The following is a 25,970-nucleotide window of genomic DNA, read 5'->3' as shown; positions in this document are numbered from 1 at the left end:
CAGTGTCCCGTGTGACCTTGGCCGTGGCATTTAAACCTCTGTGCCCGTGTCACTGAGCAAACAGTGACACAAACACAGCTCAGCCCTGCCCTTGTGCTCCTCCCCGGGCTGCTGGGAAGCTCCTGGAGCCTGGCTGGGATCTTGGGAGCCGGCAGAGAATTCCAGGTACCAGACTGCTCCTGCTTGGGACAACTCTCCCTCTCTCTGTGGCTCCGTAAAAAGGTTGGGAAAGAACTCCAGGAGCATCAAGTCCAACCTCAGTCCAAACAAACCAGACGTGGTGGAGAAGAGCCACGTGTGCTCCTTTCTGAGGGACAGGGACTCCCCAGTGCCCTGGGCAGCCCCTTGCAGTGCCTGGTGGCTCCTGCAGGGCAGGGATTTCACCCTGAGCCCCCCTGGCACAGCTCGGGGCTGTTTCCTGTCCCTGTTCTCCCACCTCACGCGCTCTGCTCAGGCTCTGAGGGGCTGGCGGTGGCAGCGGGTCCTCCCCGTGTTCCCGGGACAATCCCAAGCTGGGACTGCTCCGTGTCCCTTTGTCCCCAGAGCACAGCAGGGTGTGCAGGGGACAGGAGTGTCCCCAAGGGCTCGCCATCCCTGCTCCAGCTCCCTCTGAGGATTCCCAGTGCTCCTTCCCAGGCTGGGATCCAGCACCAGGCAAGAGCTAAAACCACATTTTCCTGCTCTTTTACAAACCTCAGCTTTGGGGCTTGGGTTGAGTTTTATTTTTCTTTTTTAATTTGGGGATTGGCTGCAGCTTTGGGGGAAGATGGGGGCTGTTTGTGTTTTACCTGCCACAGCTCCCTGGAGCAGCAGCTCTTTATTGGCTCCTGCAGCACTTGGCACTCTCAGCACTGGAAAGAAAAAGCTTTTTGTTCCCATATTTCCATATATTTATATGGATTTAACTGCGCTGGGGAGGGTATTTGAAGGTCAGAGGACTTGCAGAGGTTACTGTGCTGGCCAGGCCCTGGGAACAGGGAGCAGCCATCCTGTGGGAACTCATTCCCAGCTCCCCCTTCCCCGTCTCTGCATTTTCCCAGCGCTGCCCATCACTAAACACTTGATTTTCTTGTTTCTCTGGGAAAAAACCCCAGCAAATTCCGCGGTGTGGATTTATGGATGTGCCATTCCCAAGCTGGGGTGGGAAAAGCAACACGAGCTGGGGCTGTGACCCCAAACTGCTCCACTGAGTGTTGGGACCAACACACTTTGACAGAATTAAGAGTTTTCCTGGCTCGCCCTTCCCAGGGCAGAGCTCCTGTTGCTTTTCCCTGTTTTCCTGGAGGAGTCAACAACCCAGTCCTTCCTCCTTGGCAGTTCCTGGCCATGGGGAATTCCATATCTTGGGAATATTCTGCTGGAGAAGAGCCAGCCCATCCTCCTGGTGGTCTCCTTGGGAGGCCTAAAACCGTGCCTGGAGTGAGGAACAAGACTTCTCTTCCCAGGAAAACCAGAAAAACCCTTTGTCCAGGAAAACCCTCTTCCCTTTCCATCAAAATCCTCTTCCCTTCCCAGGAAAACCCTTTTTCCAGGAAAACCCTCTTCCCTTTCCATCAAAACCCTCTTCCCTTCCCAGGAAAATATTTTTTCCAGGAAAACCTTCCTCCTTTTCCATCAAAACCCTCTTCCCTTCTCAGGAAAATCCTTTTTCCAGGAAAACCCTGCTCCCTTTCCTTCAAAACCCTCTTCCCTTCCTAGGAAAACTCTCTTCCCTTCCCAGGAAAATCCTTTTTCCAGGAAAATCCTCCTCCTTTTCCATCAAAACCCTCTTCCCTTCCCAGGAAAATATTTTTTCCACGAAAACCCTCCTCCTTTTCCACTAAAACCCTCTTCCCTTCCAAAGAAACCCTTTTTTTCTGGGAAAATCCTCTTCCCTTTTCATCAAAATCCTCTTCCCTTCCCAGGAAAACCCTTTTTCCAGGAAAATCGTCTTCCCTTTCCATCAAAACTCTCTTCACTTTCCATCAAAATCCTCTTTCCTTCCCAGCAGAACCCTTTCCCCTTTCCCTGGCCCTTGCACTGAGGATTTCCTCCCTTCAAAGCTCCCCGGAGCTCAGATCCAGCGGATCCAGGGGCCACATTCCCACGCTGGATTTGATGTTTGCAGGGTGCACTCGATGATCTCGGAGGTTTTTTCCCAGCCTGGATAATCCTGCGATTCTGTGCTCCCCACGCCACCATGGAGCTGCAGATCCCTGCGGGGGATGAAGGATGATTCCAGCTGCTCCCAGTGGATTTTCCAGGCCTTGGGAACATCTGGCTGCCATCCTCCCACCCCCACCCGGGCGATGCTGCTCCTCCCCTGCCCACCCCGCCCCGCCGCAGCATTCCAGGGCTTTTCCCCGTGGCTCAGGAATGCGGGGCAGGAATGCTGAGCTCTCCAAGGAGCCGCGAAGGGGCACGGCTGGCACTTCCCACAATGCCAGCGGTGTTTGCAGGGCCGGGAATTGTGAGAACTCAGCACTCTGGATGTCTAGAGTCGCTGCAGACCCCCTCGGGGGGTTCGGAGATCTTGGCACGGTGCTCGGAATACCTGGTGGCTTGACTTTGATCATTCTAGTGAATTGCCAAATCGGTATGGAGATTTGAAAGTTATGCGAGTTTGAATGATGTATTTACAGGGTGCACACGGGGTGAAAATGGAGATTTTGAGATTTTTGGTATAGGGGTTATGGAGACAAGATGGAGGGAACAGGGCGTGTCTCGTCCTTCTTCTTTCTTCTTCTTGTTCTCCATTTTCTGCTGTGATGTTGGCACGTGGGGATTGGTTTAGAGTAGAAGTGCACTGTCTAACATAGGTGATAAGTATTAGAAATTAAAAGTAAATATGATGTAGGTAGTTCGCAGTATAAAAAAGACGACACCGCCGCGGCGGCGGTCAGAGTGCTCGTGGCTGCCTTGCTGAACAGACCTCTGCTCGGCAGGGAGAAAACTTTATAGATAAGAAATAATGAACAACCCGAAGACCGAACATGGAAGAGTCCTGTCTCATTCTTCAGAGCGCGGGGTCACTCCAAGACCACCCGACTTAGAGCAGAGAACAGACAGCCGACCCGAGAGGGAATGCTGCCCCACCTGGAGCTGGGTCCCGTTCCGCATCGCGGTGGCACAGCCAGGGCTGGGAGCATCCCAGAAATCGGCGTCAGGCTCCTCTGGGAACGAGCCCTGCAGCTTTCCGTGGGGATTCCTGCTCCCTTTGGGGTCTCTGGGCAGCGCAGAGGGGCCTGAGCAGCACTCAGGGGCTGTTCTGGTCCCTTACACCATCAGAGCTGTGGCAGAGCCATTTTGGCGCCAGGGATTTTTTGGGAGATGATGTCTGACAGCTCTGTGTCCTGTGGGCTTGTGGCTCTGAAGGAAATGCCATTAAAAAAGGGAGTAAAACTTCAGAATTCAATTCCAAAAAGGGAAATTTGCCTTCGGAAATGCCAGACATCCAATCCCACGGCTCTGTGAGCCCACAGGAGCCCTCTGGACACCCAGCTCAGGCGGTGCTGGATCAGTGACACTTCCCACTGTCCCAGGCTGCTCCAAGCCTCATCCAGCCCAGCCTTGGACACTTCCAGGGATCCAAGGGCAGGATAAATTCCATCCCTTGGAGCCTTTTCCCAGCTCTTTCCTCTCTGTGAGCCCCGTTCCGCCTCTTGCCAAACAGGTTTGAATTTCCAGACCGTGGCTATGAGAACGCAGCTCAGCCCCCTCCTGCACAGCGCTAAAATATGGCTTTTCCCCCTTTTTAATATCCCCTAAACCATGACCTTTTCCCTCCTTCAGCAGGCAGCCAACACAAGCACAACAATGTGATTTGTGCAGCGTTTCAGCTGCGGTTTCTTCAAGAAATTCATCTGCTCTCGAAGCAATTACGGGCAGGGAAGCATTTCCACTCCGGCTTCGGGCCCTGAAAAGCTGCCAGGAGGGATTTTTTTGATTTTTTTCCTTCCCCTCCTCTCTCCCTCTTGCTCCCTCAGCCTCCCTTGTCCTAAAAAACTTCAGTGGTTTTGCTTCAGCAGCAATTCTGGGATGGTAAACCCCAGCCTGGTGCAGGTGGGAAGGGGTTGGATCCGTGTCCCTGTCCCTGCTGGGGTGGGACATTTCCCACCTGGAGCGGGTTTGTGCAGGATCATCCCCTTGAGCAGCACCTTCTGCACCCTCCCCTCTGTCACAGCTCCTGGAGGGGACACCGGGCACGGTGCCACCCCCTCCTCGTGCCTGCTGTGCCCACAGCACGTGGGGTTCAGAGGGCAGAGGGAACCTGCGGGACACGGCTCTGCCAGCACCCAGGGCTGGGGAGAACGGGCTTTAAATGAGCCCCGAAGCCAACAGCACGGTTAATTGCTCATTCATCCCTCGGATGGGTTAATAATTAAGTGAAATTAATAATTGGGAGAATAATTAAACAAAACAATAACCCATACCCGGCACGATTGAAGCGCTCGCTGGTCGTGCCGGGGTTTTGGGGTTACTCATTCACTTTAGGGCCGCTGTGGCGTCGGGCTGGCGGTGCCAGGGATGCGGCTCCCGGAATCCCGTGGAAAACCGGACTTTTCCAGGCAAAACCATCGGCTCTTCCCTCCCCTGGGTCCTGGAGAGCGGCGGGGTCCCGGTGAGGAGCGGAACCGCCCTGACCCTCGGTTCCTCCCGAGCCGCCCGCGCCCTCCCCTCCCCACTGACGGATGGACGGACAGAAGGACGGAGGGTGGGACAGAACGGCAGAGGGAGGCGGCTCTAGGCCGGAGGGAGGAACTACAAGTCCCGTGAAGCCGCGCCGCCCGCCCGCCCTCCCCGCGGGGCTATAAAAGGGGGAATGGCCCGGCAGCCGCAGTCGGAGCATCCTTGGCTGCGGCGCCCTCGCTCTCGCTGCTCATCCCGGCGATATTCCCGCTGGGAGCAGGGCGATCCCCGGATCCCCGGAGCGGGCTGAGGCTCTGCGGAAGGAGGATGAGGAGGATGCCGCTCTGGGAGGCTTCGGGAGGCGGAGGTGGGTGCCCTGCTCGGCTCGGGGGTGCGGGGCTCAGCACGGGGCTCCTGCGCCCCGCACTCGCTGCCCGGTACCGGGGGCTGTGCCGGGCACTGCGGGTCCCCTCGGTACCCGCACCCGCTGGCGCGTCTCCCCCTGCGCCATCCCCTTTGTGTCCCTTCCCCTGCCCGGGGCTCGGGGCTCCAGCCCGGGATGCTCCTGCTGGAGTTTTCCCCTTCTCTCCAAGGAAAAGCGTGTGGCCGCTGTTTTCCTTCGCCGTTTGCGTTGTTTTTTTTTTTTTTTTTTTTTTTTTTTTTTTTGTTTTATTTTAGGATTTTTCCCTTCCCTGCCGTGGGAATCCTTTCCCCCAAAGTCTCGCCGCGGGGCAGGTGCTCGGGCGGGGCTTTGGGCAGTGCCCGCAGCCCCTCGGAGCCCGTCCCTTCCCCGCCGGGCTGTCCCAGCCCCATCGCGGGGTCCGGGATGCACAAGAGCGCTTTTGTGTGAATCCTGGACCAAAAAAAAAAAAAAAAAATGACTCCCTTCTTTTGCTGGCTACAACAAAAAGACCACACCAGTCTAGACCTGCAGCCGACGGCACAGACAGAAATGAGCGCTGTCTGCTCCGCTCCATGGAGTGTCCAGGGCAGCTGCAGCCCGGGATCCCTCCGGAGAGCCGGGGCTGCTGCTTTGGAAGAGGAAAGGATGTTTGAGGTTACTCCGATAGCAACAAGAGGAGGTTTTATTGGCCGGACATTGTTGGTGTTGCTCGGAATTTCCTCGGAAGGCTTTGGAGGCTGCGGGAGTTGCTCAGCTCTTGCTAATTGAGACATCTTTGTATAATCACGGGCGCAGCCGCGGCAGGGAAGTGGGGGCAGAGCGTTGGTGACTCAGGCTTTGGGAAGAGGCTGCGTTGGGCTTTGCCCGGCGTTGTGGGGGGAGATCCCAGCTGGGAAACTGGAGCAGGGCTCCCAAGGACAGCGGCCCTCTCTGCTGGCAGGCAGGTGATGCTTTCAGGACGTCGAATTTCTCATTTCCCGTAGAGCCGAGGGGGAGAAATCTTCCTGGTTCGCCTCAACCCTTCAAATATGAAAGCTGAAATTGAAGGCATCACCCCAGGTGTGGGATCTGCCGTGTGAGGGGAGTTGGGGCTCGGATATGGAGACAATCACTTTGTGCTCTCATCTCCTAAGGCTTTCTTGCAAAACCAGCTCTATCAAGATTTGGGGTTTTTTAGGCTTACCAGGTGCTTTCCATGTTCAGGTGTCCCAAAGCAAAGGTTTGGGAGATATGGCACCCCTCAAGCTCCATTTGATGTGGCAGTGGGGTCACTCTGGCTGTGTGAAAATCAGTCCTTTGGGAAGAGGCTCCCAGCTGTGTGAAATGAACCCCAAATCCTGTTTCTTGTGGGGTCAGGAGGAGGCAAAATCCTCCCGTGGGAAGGAGTGGTGACAGCTGTGGTGTCTTCTGAGGCAGGAGGGATTTTGGGGAGGGCTGAGGTGTGTCCTGAGGAAAAAGGGATTTTGGGAAGGCTGAGATGTCTCCTGAGGAAAAAGGGATTTTGGGGAGGCTGACCTGGGCAGGGAGAGCAGGCTCAGGTGCTCTGCTCTGGCCGGTCTCAGGAGCTGCAGGTGCTTCTCCTGCCCAAGGGATTTAGGAGCAGGAGTGTCCCTGCTCACTCTGCTGAGCCAGGAATTCAGAACTGTGGAGTCCAGCAGGAGCCTCCTGCCTGCTGAGACAGGGAAAAGATCCCAAACAGGCTCATCCCACTCTCTGGGGTGTTGGCAGGACCTGGTTTGGAGGCGCTGAACTGGGGCTGCTCCCCTTGGCTGAGGGATCCTCCAGATCCCTCTGGAATGGCTGGGACCTGCTGGGGAAGGTGGGTTCAGCCCTGAAGGGCTGGAAAATGAGGAATATCCTGGAAAACGAGGAATATCCTGGAAAATGAGGAGTGTCCTGGGGGAGGTGCGTTCAGATCTGAAGGGCTGGAAAATGAGGAATGTCCCCAGAGCCTGGGACAGCGGGTGGTCACACAAGCAGAGCGGTGTCACCTGCAGTGTTTGGGGGACAGCTCAGAGTTAAATTTTGGGATTTTGGGAGGATTTGGGGTCTCTAAGCTCAGGTGCCACTTCACCTGCACCCGGCTGAGCAGGGCTCAGGGTTACAGGTGCAGAGAGGGCTTGGGGAATGTTGGAACCTGATTTTTTAGGATCATTCTGCCTGTGACATCTGGAAGCCTCCAGCTCTGACCTGGCTCTTCCAAGGCTGAACTTTTTCCATTCCCCTCCTGCCTGGTTTTAAATCTGTTCAATCCAGCAGCATCCCTTCTCCCTGGTGGTTTTTAGCAGCAGCTGGCTGGGATCTGGACAGTTTTGGACTCAAGCTCCTCCATCTGGGAATTCTCCTGGATAAGGAAATGATCCTTAAATTTTCGGAGATCAAAAGTTTAGGGCCACACCCGCCCCGCAGACAGCAGGGGGGTCATGCCGGGAGCACAATGCAACTTCCTGGGGGGTTTGGGGGTTGTTTGAACTTTGAACAGAAAATAAAAGCAACAAAAGAGAGGCCAAGGAGAGCCCAGGGCTCTGCCAGTGCCCGGAGCTGGAGCCGCTTTACAAAGCCTGGCCTTGTTCAGCCGGGCTGCTTCCACCACCAAAGATGGGTTTAAAACAGAAATGAGAAGGCAAAAAAGTGCCCCGTGTTGGTGTAAACACGGCGTGGAAAGACTTTTATTATTTAATAAATGCTGCTCCTTTCTGAGGGAGTCTCTCAGCGCAGGATTAGGGTTTGTCCCCTCACGACTCCCTGGGGACTCTGCACCTCTGTCCTGCTCCCGGTTTAATTTTAGCGCTCCAAGGCTTCCCTTTTTCCCCGTTTTTTTTGGGGTTTTCCCTCCTCTTTGGCAGCACAGGAATTGCAGGAAGAGCTTTGCTGGCCTGGCAGGGGGCTCGTTGTCACCTCGGGCCTCTCCTGGGTGCGATCTCCGGCGGGGCTGACGAGGCGCGAAGGCCTCGCCCGGGCCGCGCTGCTGCCGTGTCCTCAGAAAGGAACATTTTTATTCCCGTTCAATTGGCCGCTCCTCCTGCCAAGCCGCAGATTTTTTTTTTTTTGAGGGCTAAAACCTAAGCCTTTAAATAAATGTGTTTGATCCCTGGGTGGTTGTGCAGCTTTCCTGAGTTAAAAAAAAAAAATCAATCTCGGAATGGGTTTTGTATGGGGAGCAAATGTCGCCTGCTTGGGTTGTTCCTAAAGCTGATTCCTCGGGTTTTATTCCTGCTTTTATTCCCTGGCTGGGGATCAGAGGTGCAGGAAAAGCTCCCGAGGGCTCTGCTGGGTAAAGCTCAGCCTAAGGCAGCCTGGATCAGCGGGGCCAGAGGGGTTTTGTGCCCTGCAGGAGCTTCAGGCTGGCTCGGAGGGTCTGCCCTGGGCTCCTGGAGCTCCTGGATCTTCTGGATCTGGGCTCCTGGATCTTTTGGATCCTGGCTCCTGGATCCTGCTGGGCCTGGGCTCCTGGAGTTCTCTGGATCCTGCTGAGCTCCTGGATCTTCTGGATCTGGGCTCCTGGATCTCCCAGGGTCTCCTGGACTTGGGCTCCTGGATCTCCTGGATCTCCTGGATCTTGGCTTCTGGATCCTGCTGGATCTCCTGGACATCCCTGGATCTTGCTGGGCTCCTGGATCTCTTGGATCTCCTGGACCCGAGCTCCTGGGTCTCCTGGATCCTGCTGGACTCCTGGATCTCCTGGACCTGAGCTCCTGGGTCTCCTGGATCCTGTTGGGCTCCTGGATCTCCCTGGGTCCCCTGGACCTGGGCTCCTGGATCTCTTGGATCTCCTGGACCTGAGCTCCTGGATCCTGTTGGGCTCCTGGATCTCCCTGGGTCCTACTCAGGGTCAGGTGGAGAAGCAGCTCTGCGACCCCGGTGTCACCTTGTCCCCAATCTGGGGTGGCTGTGGCATCACTGCTGTCACTGGAGCTGCTTCAGCTCCTGCTGCTGCTCCTTCACACTGTGCTCTCAGGCCAAAGCAATGAGGGGTTTTGGAAGTTTTTCCTAAGTTTGTAGGAGAAAAGATAGTTTTAGGGTGCAGGGTCCCATTGGCAGGCAGGAGGTTTGGATAATAGGAATAAGTTTTTTACAGAAAGGTGATAAAGTTCTGGAGCAGCCTGGGGAGGTGGTGGAGTCCCCATCCCTGGGTGTGTTTAACAAAGCCTGGATGTGGCTCTGGGGGCCGGGGTTTGGGTGAGGGGCTGGGGCTGGGTTGGACTCGATGATCTCCAGGTCTCTTCCAGCCCAGTGATTCTGTGAATTCTGAGGTGCAGCCAGGGGCGCTTTAGGAGCCGTGGGGTGGCAGCTCAGGGGGTTCCTGTGCTGCTGCCCCTGCCCATCCTCGTTCCCAGCAGACAAACCCAGGGCTGGCACTGCCCCAGCGCCAGGGAAGGTGGCCCTGGAGGGGCAGGAGCTGCTGCCAGCGCTGGCACCTGGGCTGCCGGTGACACCAAGAGGCAGGTGCCTGTCCCCGAGGCTGGCGCTGCAGGAATTCCAGCTGACAGGAGCTTCCCTGCAATTCCAGAGCCCGGAGAGCAGCTCCCTTCCCTGCTGGGGGAAGCGTGGGATGAGCTCCAGGAGGTTTCCTCACAGCCAGCTCTTCCTTGGGCTTGGTTTGGTTCTTGTTCCAGCATTTCCTGAGCAACTGGAGGGAATGAGGGAATGAGGGATCCTCTGGGGTTCTGAGGAGGAGCTGGAGATGCTGCTCTGGGGTGGGTGGGGGCAGGAGGGTCCTGCTTGGCTGGGCTTGGGGGGGACCCGGCCACCAGTGGCCACTGGGAGGGAGTGGGAGGTGAATCCATCGCCCCAAAGGGGTTGGGATCTGTGGTGGTGCCAGGCTGGAGGTGAAGCTCCCCAGGTGGAGCTGAGCTCCTCTTCCTGGGCTGTGTGGGCTGAAGGTGTGCAGGAAACTCTCCGGAGTGCCTGGCAGGGCCCTCTCCGGCTGTTTCCCATGGAAATGTCACCCTCTGGCTGCAGGGATCCCTGGGGACAGCGGTTCCTGCAGCCCGGGCAGGATGGTGGGGATTTAATCTGTGGGTGTTTAATCCCTGTTCCTGGGACAATCCCTTTTCCCTGCAGAGGCAGAAGGACCTGGAGGCAGGACAAGGTGGCTCGTGGAAGTGGCGCTTGGCTGCGGGAGGGAGGATAAGGAGCAGGACATCTCCTGCTGGCAGTCCCCTCCACAACGTGCCCGTGACCCTCGTGCCAGCCCTGTGCTTGTCCCAGAGGGATCTGTGCGATGTGCCCAGCCCAGGGCCCGGAGGGGGAGGGAGAAGCTTCCCAGCCCAGCGGCCTGGATGGGGAATAATGCTCCCCTTTTTATGGCTTCTTCAATTGTTCCCGAAAATCCTTTTTAGAAGCAGGAAAGTTCCTTCCTTCCTTTCAGCTCCCGGTATCTCGAAGAATTCACTCCATTGTGAGGCCAGGACAGAGACCCTTCTATGAGGGCTCTCCTCGAGCCCCCCTCCCCGTGCCCCCTCCCACCCCATCCCAACAAGCCCCCATTCTCCTCTGAAGAGGGTCCCTCTGTCTAACGCCAAGTAACTCTTAAGGGTAGCATTTATCCCGGGGCACTCAGCTCACAAAGAGTGCTGGAGTGTCAAATAAACTCCCCGCAGCCTGCAAAGAGCAGAGGAAGAAAACACAAAACCCCCTTTCTTTCCACCCCTGCGGGGAAACAAATACGGACTTTGTGCCGGCGGCAGCGGCGCCCTAACGAGCCCGAGCGGGGCTGCTGCGAGCCCGGGTGGCCACGTGAGGGGCTCTGGGGGGCTCCGGACCCCCCCAAAAACCTGCTGGCTGTCCCCTGCCCCTGCTGGCTGTCCCTGGGGGGATCTGGCACATGGCAAGGACTCCAAACCCCCCAAAAACCTGCTGGCTGTCCCCTGCCCCTGCTGGCTGTCCCTGGGGGGATCTGGCACACGGCAAGGATTCCAAACTCCCCAAAAACCTGCTGGCTGTCCCTGGAGGGACATGGTACATGGCAAGGACTCCAAACCCCCCCCAAAATCTGGTGGCTGTCCCCAGGAGGATCTGGTACATGGCAAGGACTCCAAAACCCCCCAAAAATCTGGTGGCTGTCCCCTGTCCCCGGGGGGATCTGGTACATGGCAAGGACTCCAAACCTCCCCCCCAAAAACCTGCTGGCTGTCCCCTGTCCCTGCTCCCAGTTTGGGGAGGAGCTGCTGCTGTGCTGGGGTTGTCACCAGAGAGAAGGGACAGCCCTGCCCAGACCCTCGGAGGGCTCAGCTCCTGTTCCCCGCGGGAATTCAGCTTGGGAATTGTCACCTCTGGGGGTTTGCTGTGGATCCAAACAGGAATCAATCCCAGGCTCTTTTCCAAATCAGGAATCAGCCCTGGGCTCTTGTGGATCCAAACAAGAACCAGTCCCAGGCTCTTGTGGATCCAAAGAAGAATCAATCGCAGGCTCTTGTGGATTCAGACAGGAATCAACCCCGGGCTATGGTGGATCCAAACAGGAATCAATCCCGGGCTATGGTGGATCCAAACAGGAATCAATCCCGGGCTCTTGTGGATCCAAACAGAAATCAATCCCGGGCTCTTGTGGATCCAAAGAGGAATCAATCCCAGGCTCTTGTGGATCCAAAGAGGAATCAATCACAGGCTCTTGTGGATTCAGACAGGAATCAATCCCAGGCTCTTGTGGATCCAAACAGGAATCAATCCCAGGCTCATTTCCCAAGCAGGAATCAATCCCAGGCTCTTGTGGATCCAAACAGGAATCAATCCCAGGCTCATTTCCCAAACAGGAATCAACCCCGGGCTATGGTGGATCCAAACAGGAATCCCATGTGCCAGGAGCCAGTGGGACCAGTCCTGGGTGAGGAGGTGGCCAGTGCTCCCTTGGGGCCACCAGCGTGCCCAGCAGCAGCAGCAGCAGGGAAATCCAGCTGGCTCCTGGAGTTTGGCACCACCTGGGCGCTGAATTTGGGCGTCTCTTGCAGCCCTGCTCTGTGGGATGTGCTCAGGTGCCCCGAGCGGAGCAAGGACACGAGGCTGTGCTGCAGTGACCTGTCCCTGTCCCTCACCCTGACCTTTGTTTCTCCGCAGGTTCTGGGATCCCTGCAGGGACAGCTCCCATGGGCCGCAGGAGCTGCTGGAACCCCCTCGTGCTGGCGGTGGGGACGCAGGGCAGGAGTGGCACCCGTCCCCTCCCGAGGCAGGATTGTCCCTGGATGGTTCCTCCGAGCCTCGCCCGGGCGTTGGATGCTCCCTTCTGTCAGCAGCGGGAATGGCAGGGCCGTTCCTGCTCCTCCCAAATCCCGTGGATTTACTGCTTCTGGCATCTCCTGCTGGGACTGGCTCTGGCACAGGGAATCTCCCGAGGGACAGATGGGGAAAAGCAGCACCTGCAGCCTGAGGCTACAATTCCCTCTTTTTCTGGGCTACTCTGAGCATCCTGGCTCTGCGGGAGGAAGGATTCCATGCACTGCTGGAGGACAAATCCTGCTGCTCTGATGTGAGTCAAGAACATGGATTTTTCCTTTTTAAATTTTTTCTTGAAAGCACCTTCCTGTTGGACTTCTTGGAAAATAATGTTTTCCCTGTCTTGAGGAAAAAAATGCCCAAACCTGGGAGCTGCTGGGAGGAAATGAGGGAGCAGGCAGGTTTGTTCTGACAGCTGGCTGGCTGCTTTAATCAATACATGACTTTTTTAGTGCCATTCCAGCTTGAAATCCCCAATAGAAATTCTCTTCCTGGAGTTTTATTGCTGAGAAATGGATAAAAGGTTAAAGGCTGCAGCTTCCCAGGAGGTTTTGCTTTCTTTCCCTCAGCAGGGGAATCCTGGTGGATTTCCACTCTCCCAAGCCAGTGGTGGCTGCGGGGGACCCTTGGCAGGGTCACTGGGGACAGCGTGTGACAATGTCCTGAGGGGCTCCTGGTGGCTCCAGGGGAGGAGCTGGAAGGCTCCCATTGGGAGGAGGCTGCTGTGAACCTCCTTGGCATGGAAAATCCATTTTCCTGCTAGGAAATGATGCCAGGCTTTGGATTTCGAGGGGGCTTGTGCCGGTGTTGTCATCTGGGTGTGACATGGGACAGGTGCCTGAGGAGCTGCTGGGGACAGCTGGGGGACTGAGGGTGTTTGTCCTGGGAGAGGGAGGGTGGGATGGCATTTCTTGGGAGGGGAATGAGCTGCTGTTGGTGGAATGGGATTTCTTGGGTGGGGAATGAGCTGCTGTTGGTGGGATGGGATTTCTTGGGAGGGGAATGAGCTGCTGTTGGTGGGATGGGATTTCTTGGGAGGGGAATGAGCTGCTGTTGGTGGGATGGGATTTCTTGGATCAGGAATGAGCTGCTGTTGGTGGGATGGGATTTCTTGGGTCAGGAATGAGCTGCTGTTGGCCACAAACCCAGGAGGGTCTGGTGTCTGCTCTTCCCAGAGAGAGAAAATGCAAACGTGGAGCTCTGAGTGGCTGCGGCAGCTCTTGATTTCAGCCTTCAAGCACTGCAGCATCTGTTTGAGCACAGCTGGGGCTGTGTTTCCTCAAAGTCGCTTTCTGAGTGGTGCTGGTGCTGCTCAGGCTCTCCCCAGTCCCTTGGGATTGTGGTTCTCCCGTGATGATCCCAGAGGTTGTGGTTTTCTCCTGGTGATCCCATGGGCTGTGGTTTTCTCCTGATGATCCCAGGGGTTGTGGCTCTGCCCTGATGATCCCATGGATTGTGGTTTTTCCCTGGTGATCCCATGGATTGTGGTTTTCCCGTGACGCTCCCATGGATTTTGTTTTTTCCCTAGTGATCCCACGGATCGTGGTTTTCCTTTGATGATCCCACGGGTTGTGGCTCTCCCATGATGATCCCATGGGTTTGGTTTTTCCCTGGTGATCCCGTGGATTGTGGCTCTTCCCATGATGATCCCATGGGTTGTGGTTTTTCCCTGGTGATCCCATGGGTTGTGGTTTTCCTTTGATCCCGTGGGCTGTGGTTTTCCCAATGATCCCATGAAGGTACCAAGCCCTTTTGACCTCATCCCTTTCAGCAGGAGTCTCCCTGTGCTGTCCCTGGCTCTGAACACAGGCAGGAGGAGGAGGAGGAGGATGAGATTTGTGCCCATGGTCTCGCTGTAGTTCCACGTTTCCCAGCTGAGCTCTTTGGGCTCAGTTAGGCAGAGATTGTGTCACTGCCCTGGTGTAAAACAGCCCAGCTGTCCCTGGCTTCTCTGTGAGGTGGATGTTGGGATTTGTTTTGGGGTTTTTTTTTGCATTTTTCCCTTTTTTTCTGAGGGATGTCCTGTGGTTTCTTTGTCCGTAGTTCAGATATTGCTGCTTGTGGCTGAGTCCTGCTGTGGTGCTGCACTTCTTCATGAAATGGTTCAGATTTGGAATCTTAAACTTTATCTTGTACCAAAGATAAGGGACACCTTCCTTAGCACAGGTTCCTGTCCCAGCTGGCCTTGGTGCCCTGCAGGAAGGATGGATCCAGCTGCAGAGCTGCTCACCTGGAGCTGCAGGCCAGATCTTTATCAGGATCTTCAGCATTCCCTTTTCAGGCCCTGGCTGTGAAATCTTCCTTGTCCCAGCACTTTGTCCCCATCAATTACTCAGTACAGGTTGGTGTCCCGGGCATCCCAGCGCAGGATCTGTCCCTGAGGGATGCTCCAGGGAAGCCCAGGCCTGGGGGCAGGTGAGGTTTTGGATGCGGGAAACCCAGGTGCAGACAGTTTTAGGGACTCCCTGACCCTGCTCAGCCCCTGTGGCATCCCATGGAATCACAGAATCATCCAGCTGGAAAAGCCCTCAAAGGTCAGGGAGTTCAGCCAAGGATCCACCATCGATCCATGTCCCACAGGTTGTTCCCTTTGGGAGGGATTTCCTACGGGTCTGACCCATGTCCCCAGTGCTGCAGGTTCCCTGAGGGATTTCCTATGGATCTGACCCATGTCCCCAGTGCCACAGGTTCCGTTTGGAAAAGATTTCCATGGATCTGATCCATGTCCCCAGTGCCACAGGTTCCATTTGGAAAGGATGTCCATGGATCTGATCCATGTCCCCAGTGCTGCAGGTTCCCTGAGGGATTTCCTATGGATCTGACCCATGTCCCCAGTGCCACAGGTTCCATTTGGAAAGGATTCCCATGGATCTGACCCATGTCCCCAGGGTAACAGGTTCCCTTTGGAAGGGATTTTGTACGGATCCGCCGGGGGTCGGGAGCACATCCCAGGTGCGGGATGCCGGATGCCGGTGGGGGCTTTGGGGCACATCCTGGATGGGAAGTGTGGGGTCGATCCCAGCGGGGTTCCAGGGGGATTCCAGCGGGATCGGGGTTTCTCTCCCGGGCTCGCGCTGACCCCTGGCGGCAGCAGCGGCAGCGCCTGCAGTGCCCGGCGGGGCCCGCAGGGGGCGCGCGGGGTTCGCTGGGATTCTCTGGGATGGGATGGGATTGATGGGATGGGATGGGATTGATGGGATGGGATAGGATGGGTTGGGATTGATGGGTTGGGAAGGACCTTAAATCCCATCCAGTGCCACCCCTACCATGAGAGGGACACCTTCCACCATCCCAGGCTGCTCCAAGCCCTGTCCAACTTGGCTTTGGACACTTCCAGGGATGGGGCAGCCAAGAATTCCTTCCCTGTGTCCCATCTATCCATGCCCTTTGGCAGTAGGGAAGTCATTCCCTGTGTCCTGTCACTCCGTTCCTTGTCCAAATCCCCTCATCAGCTCCTCTGGAGCTTCTTCAGGCACTGCAAGAGGTTTTAAATTTTCCCCGGAGGCTGAACATTGCCACCTTTCCCATCCTGGCTCTGGAGCAGAGGTGCTCCAGCCCTGCAAAAAGGTGTAAAAAACCCATGGAACTACCAATATCTTTGGGAGCAGCAGTTAAACACCGCACGGCTGCTCCAGACGAGGTGGGATATTGGTGAAAACCCATCCAGGGGGTGTTGGCTGTGCCAGAAATCACCCGGGAGATGACGGCGGCTTCCAGCGCTGCTGGAGCCGCGTCCCGCGGCCGCTGGATGGCAGCGGAGCTCCGCGGCATTCCCGATCTGCGGCATTCCCGCTCCTGGCACTGCCCCCATCCCCCGCATCCATCCCCAGCTCCCGGCTCTGTATCCATTCCCCGCTCCTGCACCACGGGTTCCCGAGGCTGCTGCTCCCCGGGAAGGGCAATTCCCAACCTCCCGGGATGCCCATGGATGCCCCAAACCCCAGCAGTTATTCCCGATCTGGACTTGCTCCTTGTGGGTGGCTTCCAGCTCTGGGTATTCCAGGATTCTGGAAAAGCCCATTGGGGTTCTTGGCTCCCCAGAACTGAGGGATGAGGATGAGGAGGGAGCGGATCTGAGGTGACAAATGTGAATTTTACAGATCTGCCTTTAGCCAAAGACCCGTGGCATTTGGGAAAGCTGTTGAGCTTTATCTGGAATGCTGCTGATCCAGGAATGTGGGATTTGGGGAGCGTGGAGGAGGACACTGGAGGGGTTTGCTTGGCACGGCTCCAGCATTCCCAGCTCCTCGTGGGATGGCTCAGTGTGCTCCTTTCTCCCTGAGAAAAGCTTGGAAAGCTCCTGCTCTGCCTCTCCCTTCCCCAGCTCCCCGGGGAGAAGAGGGATTGGGATTGGGAGCTGGGGCTGGCTCTGCTTGCACACGGGAAGGGGTGAATTACTGGAGGATAACCCCGTGTTTGGAAGGGGTGGATTACTGCGGGATAACCCTGAGTCTGGAAGGGGTGGATTACTGCGGGATAATCGCGTGTTTGGAGGGGGTGAATTACTGAGGGATAACCCCGAGTTTGGGAGGGGTGAATTACTGGGGGATAACCCTGAATCTGAGAGGGGTTGAATTACTGAATTACTGAGGGATAACCCCGAGTCTAGAAGGGGTGAATTACTGTGGGATAACCCCGAGTCTGGAGGGGGTGAATTACTGAGTTATTGTGGGATAACCCCGTGTCTGGAAGGGGTGGATTACTGGCGGATAACCCCGTGTTTGGGAGGGGTGAATTACTGTGGGATAACCCCGAGTCTGGAGGGGGTGAATTACTGAATTACTGCGGGATAATTCCATGTCTGGGGCTGCTCTGGAAGCTCTTCCCGAGCAGTCCCAGGCTCCTGGGCTGGCACTTGCCGAGCTCAAAGGTTTCCCTGTCCGGGCTCCTCCCGAGCTGCAGCCAAGGGCGAATTCCAGCGGCGATACCAGCCCCGGGCTGGGTTTCCATGGTGAAGGCATTTGGGGTTTGCTGTGAAAAGCCGGGTTTTTGGGAAGTTTTCAGCCGGGAATGGCACATTTTGTCCATCCCCAGGCTGCTCCCTGTGGGGGAAAAAGAGCTTTGAAAGGGCCCTGAGAGCCTTGGGGACGGCCTGAGCTCAGTTCTCACACTGCTGTGCACTCCAGGAGTCCCCTCTGGCCCTGGGATGCTGGGATTTGTCCCGGGATCTGCTTTTCCTCACCCAGGAACTGTCCCAGCTCCTTCCCCAGCTCCTCCTGCTGTTACAGCCCGCACTAAACCCGATTTATTTCATTTTCTGAGGCGCTGCTTCAGGCCCTCCCGTGTGAAAACCAAAGGAAAACGTCGATCCAGGGATTTTGCATCTGAGGAGCTGCAAGTTGCACCTCTGAGCAAATGAAGTTTATGCGGCCTCATCCCCTCCCAGCCTCGTGTGTGTCCCTGAGAGGCAAAAACCTGGTTGAAAACTTAAGGAACTGTCCCAGCTCCTGGTTAAAAACTTAATTTAGGCTTCCCAAGTGTTGCTCACCTGCCTTTCTAACAAAAAGGAGTTTTTGGGGTGATATTTTTGCCTTTCCTGGGCTCAGCCAGGACACCTCCAGTGCCCTGGGAGCTGTGCTGTGCCCTTGGTCTCTGGAATGCTCTTTTCATTGATATTTTCTGGGAACAAAAAATGCCGGCTTTGTATCCACTGCCCCTTTCTTTGCCCACGCAGAAGGGGAGGGAGGGAAAAAAAACCCGACTCGAATATTTTCTTGTAACAAAAGGCTGCGGGTGAATCTGGATCAGCCTCTCTGCTCCGTTTCAGGCCAAATCTCCAGGGTTTTCAGCAGAGAAATTAAAACACTGGAGCTCTCTCTTTTCTCCCGCAGAACAAACAGGAGCGGTTCCCACTTCCTCCCGCTCATAAACAAAACCAGCCCGACGTCTCCAGGAGAAACCCTGCCAGCAGACTTTCCTTCCTAATTGTTTGATGTTTTTTCAGCTCTGATTAGTATTCGGGAGTGCCTGGCACACGGGCTGCAGCGTTCGGGAGCAGGCTCTGAGCAAATCCTTCCCTGTGCTTCCATCCCCTCCTGTCCATCCCCTTCACCTTCTCCCTCTCTCTCCCTCTTGCTTTGTTTCCAGTCCTCCCTCCTGGGCTGCTGGTGGCAGGGGTTGGAACTGGGTGATCCTTAAGGTCCCCTCCAAGCCAAACCATTCCCTGGTCCTGTGAAAAACTCCTGCTTTTCCCTTGGAGGCTTTGCTGCCCTTGCAGGAGCTGCCCCAAAGGCTCTCCAGGCTTTCCCTGCCCTGCTCTGCTGCAGCTCCTTTGCTTTCCAGGCTTTTCCCTGCCCTTGGGAAGGAGCCTGGCCTGGCCTGGCTGCAGAGGGATTCTCTTTTTCGTGGGGAAAGGGCAGGATCAGATTTGGGAATGCTCTGAAGTGTTAAAGTGTGTAGGGGATGGCTCTTTGTCCCTCACAGGGAGATCTCCTTCTGAGGAAAGGGCAGGATCAGAGCTGGGAATGCCCTAAAGGAATAAAGGGTGCAGGGATGGGTGAGAGACAGAATTTTTCCCACACAGGATCTCCTCCTTCTGAGGAAAGGGCAGGATCAGATATGGGAATGCTCTGAAGCGATAAAGGGTGCAGGGGATGGGTGTGAGATAGAATTTGCCCCACACAGGATCTCCTGCTTCTGAGGAAAGGGCAGGATCAGATATGGTGCTGGGGAAAAGGCAGGGTGGGTGAGAACAGAATTTGCCCCCCGGAATGCTTTCTGGGAAAAGGCAGGATAAGATTTAAGGAAAAAAAGTATGCAGGGGATGGCTCTTTGTACCTCACAGGGAGATCTCCTTCTGGGGAAAGGGCAGGATCAGATTTGGGAATGCCCTAAAGTGATAAAGGGTGCAGGGGATGGATCTGGGATGGAATTTGTCCCACACAGGGAGATCTCCCCCTCCTGAGGAAAGGGCAAGATCAGATTTGGGAATGCTCTGAAGTGATAAAGGGTGCAGGGATGGGTGAGAGACAGAATTTGCGCCGCTCAGGGAGATCTCCTTCTGAGGAAAGAGCAGGATCAGATTTGGGAATGCTTTAAACTGATAAAGGGTGCAGGGGATGGCTCTGAGATAGAATTTGTCCCACACAGGGAGATCTCCTCCTCCTGAGGAAAGGGCAGGATCGGATTTGGGAATGCCCTAAAGCCACAAAGGGTGCAGGGGATGGCTGTGGGACGGGATTTGCCCCGCTCAGGGAGATCTCCTCCTTCCGTCTCCATGAAATCTGTGGAGAGATGGAATCCTGGGAGTCCCTTGGCTCCACCGTGGGACCGCGACTCAGCCGAGTCCCTGGGGAAGCACCACTTGTTTTTCCCACCTCCAACATCCTTCCCGGGAGCTGCTGCCCTCATCCTGCTGTCCCCAGCCCCTGCAGGAGCCAGGGAGGTGCTCTCCCACATCCCCCAGGGCTCCCGGCTGCCTCTGTGGGCTGAGCTCTGCTCTCACATCATGTGCTGCAGATTAGGGAATCGGGATAAGGAATATCCCGGGATGGGGAGGGGGAGAGGGCAGGGGCAGGGGGTTTAGAGGGTGGGGGAATTGTGGGGTCACACTCTGCTGGCATGGATAACCCCAGCTTTTCCCTCTTTTTGCAGAGATGATCCCAACTTTTTCCTCTTTTTGCAGAGATGATCCCAACTTTTTCCTCTTCTTTTTGCTGAGACAACCCCCAGCTTTTCCCTTGTCTTTTTCCCAGGATGAGCCCAGCTTTTCCCTCCTCTTTTTGCACAGATAACTCCAGCTCTTCCCTCCTCTTTTTGCTGAGATGATCCCAGCTTTTCCTTCTTCTTTTTGCCAGGATAACCCCAGCTCTTCCCTCCTCTTTTTGCACAGATAACCCCAGCTTTCCTTTCCTCTTTTTCCCAGGATGAGGCCAGCTTTTCCCTCCTTTTTTTTTTGCCAGAATAACCCCAGTTTTCCCTCCTCTTTTTGCCAGGATGATCCCAGCTTTTCCTTCCTCTTTTTCCCAGGATGAGCCCAGATTTTCCCTCCTATTTTTGATGGGATAACCCCAGCTCTTCCCTCCTCTTTTTGCACAGATAACTCCAGCTTTCCTTTCCTCTTTTTCCCAGGATGATCCCAGCTTTTCCTTCCTCTTTTTGCAGGCATAACCCCAGCTCTTCCCTCCTCTTTTTCCCAGGATAACCCCAGCTCTTCCCCTTTTTATGCAGGATGGCACCTGTGGGATGAAAGAGCTCACCTGGGGTGGTTGGGAATGCTCCTCTGGGAAGTTCTGGGAGCATGTGGAGTGTTTTTCCCACCTCCCCTGCAAGCGATGGCCCCAAATCCCCTCCCAGCTGCTCCTGCCCTGCTGAATCCCTGGCACTGGGACCTTGGGACGCTGTTGTGGGACCAGCTCTGGAATCCTCTCAGTTTGTTGGGATCTGCTGCTCTCCCGGGAATGCTGAGCTCTGGCTCCGTGACTCAGCCTCGATTTCTTCATCCTCCCATGAACAACCACGGGGGCTCTGGCTGTTCTCACGCTTTTCCTGCCTCTTTTCCAAGGATTTTGGAATCCCCTGGGGCTGGAAAGCCCTGTGGCCAGGCAGGTGGAGGAGTGGTTGTGTCCTATTCCTTGATCCAGGGGAAAAACTGAGCCTGTGAGGGGTGAAATAACCAATCCAAAGTGGGAATGGTGGGATCTGACGGGTTTGGATCCTTGGCTCTGGGAATGGCTGAGCTGAGCTGTGGGGAGAGGGATCCCAAGGAAAAGGAGCTGAGTTTGGGCAGAAATTCCATGCCCAGCTGCCTCCAGGCTCTGAGCAGCTCCAGGCTGATATTCCTTTGGGATAAGAGAGATTATCCCATTTTTACAGCAGGCACACAGGGATTAGGGTTGGGATTTCCTCCTGCTTAAGGAGAATGGGAGTTGCAAGTCCTTGAATTCCTCGGGAGCCCCTGTGTGAAATTCCTGGCTGGGATGGAATATTCGAGTCAGGATCTGTCACATCCAGTGCATCCCAACTCTCCAGGAGAAAACCACAGTGGTTGGAAATCCCTTAAAATTTTAAAATTAAATAACTTCAAAATTAACTAACTTAAACTTGAAAAAAATTTAAGTAACTTTAAAATTTTAAAATAGAAAGTCGAAGTCCTTCCTCTTGGAGTTTTCCTTTGAGTCATTCCCACCTTATTTTTTCCTAATTTTCCTGATGTTTTCCCCCCGTGGGTGGGAGAGATCTGGGATGGGGTGATAAGCAAATCTTGGAAAACAAAGTTCAGGCAAATCCACGGGCAGGTGGAGAGCAGCTTCCTCTGGGTGGGGACGCATCTGGGAGGGGAAGGAGCAGCTCTGGGTTTGGGGGATTTTGGGGGGACACCTGCACAGGGGAGGCACTTCTTGTTCTCTTGGAGCTGCTGCTCAGCTCTTCTCTGCAGGTTGGAGTTTTGTGGGTGCTGCTTTTGCATTCCCTGGGAAAATAAATGCCCCTTTTCCCTGGGGGGAAATGCCCCTTTTCCCTGTGGATAATGCCCTTTTCCCTGGGGGGAAATGTCCCTTTTCCTTGTGAAAATGCCCCTTTTCCCTGGCAGGAGTGTTGGATTGTGTTTTCCACATCTGCTCGGTGTTCAAACTGCCCAGGGTTCCTTGCCCAGGTGAGGATGTGGGATTTTGTGCTCCAGGGTTTTTTGGGCAGGTGAGGACAAAGATTTTTGTGCTTCAGTGTTCCTTACCCAGGTGTGAATGGGGGATTTTTGGGCTCCAGGCTTCCTTGCCCAGGTGAGGATGTGGGATTTTGTTCTCCAGGGTTCCTTGGGCAGGTGAAGATGGGAGTTTTTTGTGCTCCAGGGTTTTTTGGGCAGGTGAGGATGAGGTTTTTTGTGCTCCGGGGTTCCTTGCCCAGGTGAAGATGGGAATTTTTTGTGCTCCAGGGTTTTTTGGGCAGATGAGGATGGGGGATTTTTGTGCTCCAGGGTTCCTTGCCCAGGTGAGGACGGGTGGATTTTGTGCTCTAGAGTTCCTTGCCCAGGTGAGGATGAGGTTTTTGTGCTCCGGGGTTCCTTGCCCAGGTGAGCACACGGGATTTTGGTGCTCCAGGGTTCCTTGCCCAGGTGAGGACGGGGGGATTTTGTGGTCTAGAGTTCCTTCCCCAGGTGAGAACAGATTTTTGTGCTCCAGGGTTTTTTGGGCAGGTGAGGACAGAGGTTTTTGTGCTCCAGGGTTCCTTGCCCAGGTGAGAATGGGGGGGATTTTTTGCTCTAAATTTCCTTGGGCAGATGAGGATGAGGTTTTTTGTGCTCCAGGGTTTTTTGGGCAGGTGAGGATGGGGAATTTGGTACTCCAGGGTTCCTTGCCCAGGTGAGGATGAGGTTTTTGTGCTCCAGGGTTCCTTGCCCAGGTGTGAATGGGGGATTTTTGTGCTCCAGGGTTTTTTGGGCAGATGAGGATGGGGGATTTTTGTGCTCCGGGGTTCCTTGCGCAGGTGAGGAGGAGGTTTTTGTGCTCCGGGGTTCCTTGCCCAGGTGAGGATGAGGTTTTTGTGCTCCGGGGTTCCTTGCCCAGGTGTTTTGCAGCTCCGCGGGAGGCCGGGCTCGTAAAGCGGCGCTCAGAGAGGATTAAGGGCTAATCGGGGTTGTAAACAACTCGCGGCTCTTTAACACCTTCCCTGATGCGCTCCCTGCCCTTCCCCCGCGTTCCTGGCTCTGGATGAGCCCTGGGAATGCGCTGGGATGGAGCTGCTGGGAGAGCAGCCCCTGCTGCAGCTGGGAGAAGGGAACTCCTCACACATCGCGGGGGGAACATCCTGGGATTGGGGCTTGTGGTGTTTGGGATGTGGTGTGAGCCCTTCCTGCAGGCTGGGACATTCCCGGCTGGAATTTGGGAATGAGGAGATCGCAGTGGGACATTCCCGGCTGGAATTTGGGAATGGTGTGAGCCTGTCCTGCAGGCAATTGAGCAGATCCCAGTGGGACATTCCCTGGCTGTAATTTGGGATCTGGTGTGAGCCCTTCCCTCAGGCTGAGCAGATCCTGGGACATTCCCTGGCTGGAATTTGGGAATGAGCAGATCCCAGTGGGACATTCCCTGGCTGGAATTTGGGATCTGTGTGAGCCCTTCCTGCAGGGAACTGAACAGATCCCACTGGGACATTTCCAGGCTGGAATTTGGGAATGGTGTGAGCCTGTCCTGCAGGGAGCTGAGCAGATCCCAGTGGGACATTCCTGGCTGGAATTTGGGAATGGTGTGAGCCCTTCTATCAGGATGAGCAGGGACATTTCCTGGCTGGAATTTGGGAATGAGGAGATCGCAGTGGGACATTCCCTGGCTGGGATTTGGGAATGGTTGTGAGCCCATCCTGCAGGCTGAGCAGGGACATTCCCTGGCTGTTTACCCGTTGCTTTTCCAGCTCCGTTTCATCTCCCGTTGTGGAATTCCCCTGCAGTTCCCACCCCGCCCCCCGGTGCCCCTTCCCACGAGGAGGATCGGGGTAATTAAACACCGGGGTAATTAAACACCGGGGTAATGAAACATTGTCCGGGCAGGGCACGGAGCGACCCCGCTGTTTGCCCAGGAGATAAGGGACGGCAGATAAGGAGGTGTTTGCTGCCAGCCCAAGGCCAGGGCCAGCCCCTGCCCGGGCAGGACAGGTCCCCAGCCCTGGGGTGACATCTGGCAGGGCTGGCACTGCTCTTCCCATGGGCACGGCTGGCACCTGGAGCTGGAAAGGGAGAAAGGAGGAGCCACCTCTGCCCTTGGCATGTGCCTGGCTGGGGTTAGAATTCCACTGGGGTTAAAATTCCCACTGGGGTTGAAAGGTTCCCTTTTTTAATCCTGTGTAATGGGGTTAAAATCCCAGTACCTAGTGTGGTTAAAATCCCAGTAGGGTTACAATTAAAATCCCACTGTTAAAATCCTGCTGGGGTTAAAATCCCGGTGTGGTTAAAATCCCCCTAGGGTTAAAATTAAAATCCCGCTGTGGTTTAAGTCCCACTGTTGTTAAAATCCCACTGGGGTTAAATTCCCAGTGTGGTTAAAATCCCAGTGTTAGAATCCCACTGGGGTTAAAATCAAAATCCCACTGGGGTTAAAATCAAAATCCCACTGGGGTTGAAGTTAAAATCCCAGTGTGGTTGAAATCCCAGTGTGGTTAAAATCCCACTGGGGTTAAAACTAAAATCCCACTGGTGTTGAAATCCCACTAGGGTTAAAATCCCACTGGGGTTGAAATAGAAATCCCAGTGTGGTTAAATCCCCACTGTTGTTAAAATCCCAGTGTGGGTAAAATCCCAGTGGGGTTAAAATTAAAATCCCACTGGGGTTAAATTCCCAGTGTGGTTAAAATCCCACTGTTAGAATCCCCCTGGGGTTAAAATCAAAATCCCACTGGGGTTAAAATCCCATTTGGATTGAAATAGAAATCCCACTGGGGTTAAAATTAAAATCCCACTGGGGTTAAAATTAAAATCTCACTGTTGTTAAAATCCCAGTGTGGTTAAAATCCCCCAGGGTTAAAATTAAAATCCTGCTGGGGTTAAAATCCCAGTGTGGTTAAAATCCCAGTGTTAGAATCCCACTGAGGTTAAAATCAAAATCCCACTGGGGTTAAAATTGAAATCCCACTGGGGTTAAAATCCCATTGGGATTGAAATAGAAATCCCACTGGGGTTAAATTAGAAATAGAAAAAATAGAAATTCCCACTGTGGTTAGAATCCCACTGGGGTTAAAATTAAAACCCTGCTGGTGCTGAAATCCCAGTGTGGTTAGGATCCCAGTGTGGTTGGGATCCCAGTGTGGTTGGGATCCCAGTGTGGTTGGGATCCCACTGTTGTTAAAACCCCACTGTGGTTAGAGTCCCGCTGTGCTGTGCCCTCAGGCAGTTTGGCCACAGGAGAGCTCTGGTCCCAAATGCAGTTCCCACTTGCTGTTTTCCCCGGATTTTGCTGTCCCCACAGCCCCACCCTTCCCTCTCCTTGCTGAATGTCCCCCCTAAATCCCTCAGGCTGGGGCGGTGCCAGCACAGCCCAGCTCCTGCTGCTGCTCCCAATGCGTGCATGCCAGGCAATAACAAATTCCCGAGCTCGCCCCAGGCCCATCCTGCTGGGTTTTTGGGAATAACAAATTCCCAAGGCCCAGGCCCATCCTGCTGGGCTTTTTCTGGGAATAACAAATTCCCAAGCTCTCCCCAAACCCATCCAGCTGGGCTTTTTTCAGGGAATAACAAATTCCCAAGCCCATCCTGCTGGGTTTTTTTGGGAATAACAAATTGCCAAGTTCTCCCCAAGCCCATCCAGCTGGCTTTTTTCAGGGAATAACAAATTCCCAAGCCCCAAGCCCATCCTGCTGGATTTTCCTGGGAATAACAAATTCCCAAGCTCTCCCCAAACCCATCCTGCTGGGTTTTTGGGAATAACAAATTCCCAAGTTCTCCCCAAGCCCATCCAGCTGGGTTTTTGGGAATAACAAATTCCCAAGCTCTCCCCAAGCCCCAGGCCCATCCTGCTGGGTTTTTCCTGGCAATAACAAATTCCCAAGCTCTCCCCCAGCCCATCCTGCTGGGTTTTTCCTGGTTCGGGGTGAGATGAAAGGGCCCTGCCCCACCTGGGGCACACCTGGAGCACAGCTGTCACCTCCCGGCCCTTTATGGCCCTTTGTGGTGCCGCGGGGCTGATAAGGGCTCACCTGGAGCGGGGGTGGGGCTGTTTGATAAGGACTCACCTGAGGGAAGGTGGAGGCTGGGGTGGGTCCCTTCCCTGTGCCCCAGAGCTGCTCCAGGGAGCATCGCCCTGGAGGCTGGAGCAGCCCTAAGGAC

General features: G+C 55.1%; 1 long non-coding RNA gene across 1 annotated transcript in view; it reads left to right on the top strand.

Annotated features, from left to right (window-relative positions):
• Positions 1-4,827: 4,827 nt before the first annotated feature.
• The window catches only part of LOC115911401, a 38,202-nt gene continuing 17,059 nt past the window's right edge, over positions 4,828-25,970 (top strand). The window contains exons 1-2 of the long non-coding RNA XR_004061258.1: positions 4,828-4,975; positions 12,068-12,476. This is a non-coding gene — a long non-coding RNA (uncharacterized LOC115911401). The remainder of the gene's footprint in view (positions 4,976-12,067; positions 12,477-25,970) is intronic.

This window comes from Camarhynchus parvulus, chromosome 18, assembly GCF_901933205.1.
Source record: "Camarhynchus parvulus chromosome 18, STF_HiC, whole genome shotgun sequence".
Taxonomy (NCBI): Eukaryota; Metazoa; Chordata; class Aves; order Passeriformes; family Thraupidae; genus Camarhynchus; species Camarhynchus parvulus.
The sequence above is the reverse complement of the archived record's forward strand: the minus strand, read 5'-3'. Positions and strand labels throughout refer to the sequence as shown.